Source organism: Pan troglodytes, chromosome 1 (genome assembly GCF_028858775.2).
Source record: "Pan troglodytes isolate AG18354 chromosome 1, NHGRI_mPanTro3-v2.0_pri, whole genome shotgun sequence".
In the NCBI taxonomy this organism is placed as follows: domain Eukaryota; kingdom Metazoa; phylum Chordata; class Mammalia; order Primates; family Hominidae; genus Pan; species Pan troglodytes.
In genome coordinates, this window is record NC_072398.2 from 132,881,452 (window position 1) to 132,890,717 (window position 9,266).

Here is a 9,266-nt window from a genome sequence, read left to right on the forward strand (position 1 = left end):
CTCTAAACCTCAACAGAATTCTTTTTCATCCCAACAGAGATGATCTGAGTGAGAAGTGCCATTAAGGAAATAGTAGCACACTCAGAAGAGCTCCAGGGGGATTCAGAAGAGCTCTGGCAGAAGTTCCGGGCTAGATGTAAACTCAGCCCAGTGCTCATGAAGCACGTTGAAATTCTCAAGTGATAGGCACTACATGGGAACAAATCATTCTTAATTTAAGAGATAAATATGCCATATCCAGAACTAATAATGAAGGGGCAGGAATAAATATAAAACTGTAATGATTATGATCATTTATCCCTAAATCTCATGTAGTCTCTCAGTGACATCTGTGAATATTAAGACAATTGTTGTCTGCCCTGCATTATGTACAATGCTGGCAATGTTCAAGGTTTCTGGTGTTCCTCTCACTGTTCCTAAAACAATAGCAGACTAAGAAGATTGATCAGCCTCCAATAGCCCAACCCTCTTTCAGCCCCTACAGAAACATGCTAGTCACTGCCTTAGCAGTTAGGAAAACATCCTGTGATTTCCAACCTGTGTACCTGCTCCGTATATGTTTCCTTAGCTATATATTCAAAAGGCAAATTGTGTACACAGGATCAGGTCACCAGAGTTTAATGTCAGAGATCACACTATCTGCACCTTTGAGAATAATGAAATCTGCAACGAAGGAATAATTCTAATCTACTTTTTAACAATTTTGCCATGTAATATTTTTTAGCAAAATGTTATTTTCTCCTAATATTAGTTTTCGTTTCAAAAGACACTTGCTGTAAAAGATTATTTATTCAACATATTAAGGTTGAAATTATAAAATATTTTAAAGAACAGAATAATCTCTACCTATAAGTTGGATTCGTATTATGAATCTTGTAATCTTATGAATGCATTATGAACCTTGCATTATGAATCTTGTAATCTTATAAGATTCATAACGCAAATCCAACTTATAGGTCTAAGATTAGTACTCTACTAATTGGAACAATGTGGGAGTATATATGGGATGTGACCACAAAGCAATGTTAGTGGTTCGGATTTGTATCAGTCCACTAGCCAACTGTATGGATATAGTCCACCTACCACTTTTGAACCCATCCATTCTCTACTACTATTTCATTGTTATCCTTCATTCTTTCTCACATGCTTTGAGCAGTGACTTGCTAAAATCCAAACACACTATGTCTATAGAATTTTTCTATCTACAAATTTAGTCACCCTAACCAACAGTAATTTGTTGGATCTCATATGGGTTGTTTTCAGTGGTGTAGTTAAGCCATGCTGTTTCTCAGTTAACTGCTTGCTGAAAATTTGTTTGTTTGTTTGTTTATTCTGGAATATGCTAGCCATTGATAAAATGGGCTTAGGTCTGACAGTGTGAATGGGCTTCATCTTTTTTATGCAATGTTTCACCATTAACATAATACATTCCTATATGTTGTAAATGAAATTCATTGAATTTGAGTCATATAATGTGTACACACAGGAGATTATTAGTTGTGATGTAATCTGAGGATGTTATGTTTCTAAGGTGAAAACAGGGTTTAGATGGCTTCAGTGTCTACCTTTTGCTGGTTATCACACACTCTTACCATGAATGAGTGGGAAGAGAATAGCTTCAAAGCCACAGGTCAGTTGAACTTGCCTCTTACTACCTGAATGACTTTAAGCTGTTACTTAAATATTATGAGTATTCCTTTCTTACTTTTGTTCAAATACAAATATAGTGTATATCTTGAAGGACTTGAGATATCGATATCTATATCTATATATCAGTGTTTTATATATATGTATATATACATATACTTATGAAGTCCTTCAAGATACACACTATATCTCTATTTGAACAAAATACACACACACACACACAAACACATACCTCTTATATATCAAAAATATAACAAATGGCAGTTTACTTCTACTTCATTCTTTCCAAAGTTTCTTTCAGTCCAGTTTCAATAAATAGTTCCTCACTGTTTACAAATGATTAAGCTTTTCGTTCGTTGTTTGTTCTGAGACAGGGTCTCACTCTGTCACCCTCACACCTCACTGCATCTTTGACCTCCAGGCTCAAGCAATTCTCCCACCTTAGCTCCCGAGTAGCTGGGACTATAGGTGTGCACCACCACACCTGCTAATTTTTTTTTTTTTTTTTTTTTTTTTAGAAATAGGGTCTCACTGTGTTGCCTAGGGTAGTCTTGAACTCCTGCACTCAAGCAATCCTCCTGCCTTGGCCTCCCAACATGCTGGGATTACAGGCATGAGCCACCGCACCTGGCCTAGGATTAAGTTTTGACTAGGATTTCCATCTATCATTCACATATTTTCACTTATAAATGGGAGCTAAGTTCTGGATACACAAAAGCATAGAGTGGTGTAATGGACATTGAAGACTCAGAAGTGAGCAGAATGGTGGGGAGTAAGGGATGAAAAACTACCTTTTGTGTACAGTGTGCAGTACTCCAGTGATGGGTGCACTAAAATGCCAGACTTCTCCACTCTACAATTCACCCATGTACCCAAAAACCACTTGTACCCCTAAAGCTACTGAAATAAAAAAAAATTAAAGATATGCATAAAATTGACAAGGTTCATCAAGTGTTTATTAAATTGTTTTGATTTAAAAAATTACCTCAGAGTCAACAGACTTTTCTATCAAATTTGACTCATTACTTTTCTATTGTTTTCTAAAAAGCAAAGTTTCGGGGTTTGGATGAGTTTCACTCATGAGTACCATAAATCTCCAGATAACAATGACATTAAGAAGAGATCACTGTATTTCTTTTTGATCAAAAGTTAGAGTTTATGTCAAGCTATTCTATGGCTCTGAGATTCATACCTCTTTCAGCTTCCCATTCTGTGGCCCTAGGATTCATGGCTCAGAATGGACTCCCATTGTCACATCCATGTTCCAAGCACTAGATGGAGGGCCAAGAAGAGGCAAGTATGCATGCAAGTGTTTGCTTTCATTTCATCAAATACTTATTATGTACCTCCTATGTGTCAAACCTGATTTTAACCTCTGATGATATAGCAGTAAGGGAAGCAGATAAAAATATCTGCACTCCTGAAGCTTCTGTTATAGAATTACCCTACATAAAGAAAATTCCCAGAAGCTTCCACCTGAGATTTCCCCAGCTAAGATTCTATAGAAAATAAAGAGAGATAAAATATAGAGGAAAATCTTACAAAACTCATCATAAAATTTATAAATGAATATTTTCACCTGTGAAGATATTTTTTAAAATTGTGCTTAAAAAATGAGTATTGCTAGAATTCATAATGGAACCATCCACCCAAAATTAATACTCAAGATTAATTTACACAAATAAATCCTGGTAGGTTTCTTTTAAAATTCAGAATATTTGATAATGCATACATACTTTTCAGAACAAATAAAATTAATCAAAAGTAAAAAGAAAACAGAACAGAAAAAAATCACTCCAACTCAACTGGAAATTTAAAGTGGCGAAGTATTTATTTAATATGTAATGATTTTTATTATAAAATTTTTCAGTCTAAACTGATGTCTTCTGCACATGACCACAGCAATCACAAGGCAATATCATACATCTAAAAACCACTCCCACCAAAACACCAAATATGCCTGGCCTGCACAGATGGAAAAATCTGAATGGATATCACAAGTCCTCAAGCCTTCATTTATTATTACTTTTTCTTATTATTCTTTCTTTTTTCATTGACAAAAACTGTACAAATATGTGTGTACAATATGATGTTTTGAAATATATACATTGTGCAATAGTTAAATCGATCTAATTAACTTATGCATTACCTCACATATTTATCTGTAGTGTAAACACTTAAAATCTATTCTCAGCAATTTTCAAGTACACAATACATTGATATGAAGTATAGTCACCTTGCTGTACAATAGATATTTTGAATTTATTCCTTCGGTCTAACCGAAATTTTATATCCTTTGACTAACATCCTGTTTGTGTCCTTTGAGCTGTATCTCTGTTTAGTTGAACATTAAGAGAATAAAGATAGATGGTAGCTTGCTAACAAAGGAGAACACACTAAATTACAAATAAAAATGTAAAATAACCCAAAAATTATTACAATATGGGTTTTAAAGTAAATGGAGTTCAACAGTAAATACAGCTTCTCCATGCATTAGATAACTTTCTAACAGTTATTTCTGAAGTGATGTATTGTATCTAATATCCAGTTCTTAAAAATGCTTCCAATGCCAGATTTTTTCTCTTCTTTTATCCCTTCCTTTCTTCCTCTCTTTTTTATTCCCCCTTTTTCTCTTCTTCTCTCTCCTCTCTCTCATTCTTTCTCTCTCTCCAAACTTTCAATATAAATTCAAACCATCTGTCAAATATAAAGCTTTCAGCAGATTCAAGTCTGAGATAGATTCTCACTTCACAAATTCTGTGTAGCGCAGAGACTGTCTTTGGTAATTTACCTAACCACCGTTGGTATAGCTTTCACCAGAATGGAATACTTACATAAGGAGACTCCAAAAACCAGTAAATAAACTTAGTTCCTTCTTTTTTGAATCATAATTCAAATTTTAAAAACTAACAGCCTGCCTCTACTATTCACTGGTATGGTGTGGCTGAGAAAGTACTGGACAAGCAGTCAGAGGATTATTTCCACTGTAGAGAACCTTCTATGTAGTTATATCATCTTAGGGATATTGCTTAACCCCCTTGAACCTCAGTTTCTGCATCTTCAAAATGCAGAAATTGACTTACTCTACAATTCTATTATTATAATTCAATATCCTACTTGGGAATATATTCTTTAATAAGAAACAATTTATACGTGTGTGTATGTGAGAGAGAAGGTATCCTAGTCATGGTGCTGGATGCTGTTACACAGAGAGTGGCCAGACTCTCCAGACTGTCTATCACAGTTCAGTGTCTGTGGGACTATTTTAGCAATGAATCAACCAATCAAATAAAGTCAAGTGTGCCTTAGTATACAGAAAATTAGCAATGACACATTAATAAACCAGGAAACTGCCAATAGCAGGAGGTAGATAATTCTCTGTATAAAATTTTCATGTATTCTTTCTGTTTTAAAAATATTAGACATTTAATGCTATATTTAGAATAATCATCTCTGCTGGTTTTCTATGCATAAGGAATAAGACCTTTATAATCAAAGTGTTATATTAAAGAAACACTTTTTTTAGATAAGCTCAATGATTTTTCAGTCCAGGAAATTCCATTTTATAGATCTGTTGGAATTTTTTTCTTCTATTCTTTTTTAAACACAGTAAGCCTAAGAAAATTCATTATTGTTTCACAATTTAATGTTTATGTCTGTGTTCCTCATAGTGCCTTGCATAGTGCATAGTGTATAATATATTATTAATATTAATAAAAAGTTTCTAAAATAATGATTTTCCAAACCGTTAATGTTTTCTTTAAATACTTGATGGAATTTTTTGTACCTGACAATCAAAGAAGTTAGTGAGTATGGTCATCAACAAGTCAAGTATTTTTCCCCAAACTGATGCACTTAAACTGTTCTAACATTGAGAAAACTCACCTGTAATAATATCTGGTTTCTTAAAGAAAAGAGAAAAGAAAACAGTCATATTTTAGGTTGAAATGTGTGTGGTGAGCAAAGTACACTGATTGCCATATCTTAAAAATCAAAATCAGAAAATCTGAATTAATATCATAAAATCTAACTTATTCATGCTGGATCAAAATTTTTCAATAAACTATGAATTTAACATTAATTTCTCAGAAAAATAATAATATATATTTCTGGCCAATAGCTGACATCACATATTTAAGTTAGTAATACAAGAAGGATGCCCACTATTACTAAAAATATTTACTATTAGTCTAAAATCTCTCAACAAGGCATAATAAAAGTATGAGGGGACTTCAAAAAGTTCATGGAAAAATTAAAATAAAAGATAGAAATAAAAATATAAATTTTATTTCTCAACATAAGTTCCAAGTTCAAGACACTTTTGTTAGTGATGATACCAGCCATTTAATCCATCCATAAAGAACTGAGGGTCCTGGGGATTTAATCATGTCAAGGCAGTTTTTTAGTTTTTTGTTTTTTTATTTTTACATTATTAACTGAAGAAAAATGGGTGTCCTTTACAGATTTTTTAAGATTAGCAAAAAAATAAAAATAAAAGTCGCAAGGAGTCAAATCAGGACTGTAAGGTAGATGCCTAATGATTTCCCATCGAAACTCTCACAAAATTGTCCTTGTGAATAAGCAGGGGCACTGTCATGGTGGAGAAGGACCCTCTGGTGAAGCTTTCCTGGGTGTTTTCTGTTAAAGCTTTTGCTAACATTCTCAAAACACTCTCATTTAAACAGATGCTATTGTTCTTTGGCTCTCCAGAAAGTCAACATCCAAAATGCTTTTAGTGCCCCAAAAACCTGTTGCCATGACCTTTGCTCTGGATGGTCTCCTTTTGCTTTTTGACTGGACCACCTCCACCTCTTGGTAGCCATTGCTTTGATTGTGCCTTGTCCTCAGGATCATAGTGGTAAAACTATGTTTCACCTCCTGTCATAATTCTTCAAAGAAATGCTTCAGGATCTTATCCCACTTGCTTAAAGTTCCCATTGAAAGCTCTGCTCTTGTCTGCAGCTGATCTGAGCACAACCATGTTGATATCCACTGAGTGGAAAGCTTGCTCAACTTTAATTTTTAAATCAGAATAGTGTAAACTGAACCATTTAAGATGTCTATGGTGTTGGGGATTGTTTTTGCTGTTAGTCCTCCATCCTTTTCAATTAGGGCATGAAAAAAATGAATTTTTTCTTGCAAATTAATGTGGATGGTCTATTGTTGTGGGTTTCATCTTCAATGTCATTAGTCCTTTCTTAAAACAAGTTATACATTTATAAACTACTGATTTCTTTGGGGCATTTTCTCCATAAGCTTTCTGTAAAGCATCACCATTTCACCATCTTTTTACCAAAACTTCACCATAAATTTGATGTTTTTTCTTTCTTCAATTTTAGCAGAATTCATGTTGCTCTGATAGAGGTTCTTTTCAAACCAGTATCTTGCCCTTCTTAGGCCCTCAAACTAGTTTGAAATATATGCATAGTTTTTCATAATATGCATTTTCCATGAACTTTTTGAAGACCCCTGGTATAGCTGAAGTGAAATAATAGAAAATAATTTGCCTTTCTCTGATGATTAGTGATGATGAGCATGTTTTCATGTGTTGGCTGCTTGTATGTCTTCTTTTGAGAAGTGTCTGTTCATGTACTTTGCTTGCTTTTAAATGGGATTGTTTGTTTACTGCTTGTTGATTTGTTTAAGTACCTTGGACATTCTGGACTTAGACCTTTGTCATACGCATAGTTTGTTAATATTTTCTCCCATTCTGGAGGTTGTCTGTTTACTCTGTTGATAATTTATTTTGCTATGCAGAAGCTCTTTAGTGCCATCTCACACCAGTCAGGATAGCTATTATTAAAAAGTCAAAAAACCAACAACAACAAATGTTAGCAAGGTTATGGCAAGAAGAGAATGCTTATACACTGTTGGGGAGATGTAAATAAGTTCAGCCACTATGGAAAGCAATTTGGAGATTTCTCAAAGAACTAAAAATAGAACTACCATTCAACCCAGCAATCCCATTACTGGGTATATTCCCCAAGGAAAATAAATTTTTCTACCAAAGAGACACATGCACCTATATATTCATTGCAGCACTATTAAAAATAGCTAAGACAGGGAGGGAATCAACTCAGGAGCCCATCAATGGTGGACTAGGTAAAGAAAATATACATATATACCATGGAATACTACCCAGCCATGACTATGAAGTCATGTCCTTTGTAGCAACATGGATGAAGCTGGAAGCCATTATCCTAAGCAAACTAAAACAGGAACAGAAAACTAAATGTCACATGTTCTCACTTACAAGTGGGAGCTAAACACTGGGTACACATTAACCTAAAGATGGGAACAATAGACCTTGGGGTCTGTAAGACAGGGGAGGATGAGAAGGAGGAAAGGGTTGAAAACCTACCTATTTGGTACTATGCTCACTACCTGGGTGGCAGGTCCAATCATACCCCAAACTTTAGCATCATGCAATATACCTTTATAACAAACCTGCACACGTATACACTGAATCTAAAATACACGTTAAAAAAGAAAAAAACAATAATACAAAATAATAAAATAAAACCACTCTACAGGTATTTTCAAAAGATATTAAAGCCAAGCTAGAAAAACCAAGTGTATGAGGATGTTATGCAATGTCCAGATACAGAGTAAATATGCAAAACAATAGCTTTCTTTTATGTTACAAATAATCATAAAAATATAACTAAATAGCAACAGAAAAACAAAAAGAAATAGTTAACAAAAATGTTAAGATATAGGAAATTTAGAAATTTTTTAGAGCTAATGAGGAAAATATTATGAGTCTCAAAAGTAAAACTTAAATAAATGCTGAAATGTAATATGTTACTAAATGGAAAATTTAGTTACTTATGGAAAAATGCCAGTTCTTTCTCAAATTAACTTACAGAGTCAGTGCAATTCCAGTCACAATTTTAATGTTTTATTTGGAATCTAACAAAAATGATTTTAGAGTTCATCAGTAAGAAAAATGTTTGAGACTAGCCAAGACAAAAAATATTAAACATATGCATAGTTGGGAGCTGAAGGAGAGGACAGGAAGAAAGCTATTACCAGATATTGAGACATAGAATATGAAATCTTAAAAATAAAAGCTAGCATATGAGATAATGTAAAATTAGCGTATGAGAAAAGTTCATTTCTAGTCAGTGAGAATGAAAGGATCATTTAGAATATGATTCAGAGATATTGAATAATTATTGAAATTCAATATAAAACAGGAATTTAGAGATACCTAGCACATAAGTGAGAGTAAACTTAATTCTAGTTAATGTACTAAGTTGAAGGTCAAAAAAAAAAGAACTAGAATAAAATAAACTTCAATGCTTATTGATTCCTGGAGATGAAAATAATTTCATAAGTATAAAAGTAAGTGTAGAACTAATAAAAATGCAAATGATAGATTTAATGAAAAAGTTAAAACTTCTCAATGTTTAAAAGTACTGAAAACAAAATTAGGCAAGTTGAGAAAAGTATTTATAATATTTTTGACACATGACAATTTAATACAGAGTGCTTACAAATACATATTTTAAGTTAATTGCTATAAATTTTTATGTATCTCATATTTTTTCAATTTATAGGAAAATATAGATAATAGATTTCCTGTGTTTACAGGAAATATAGACCCATGTACTTAT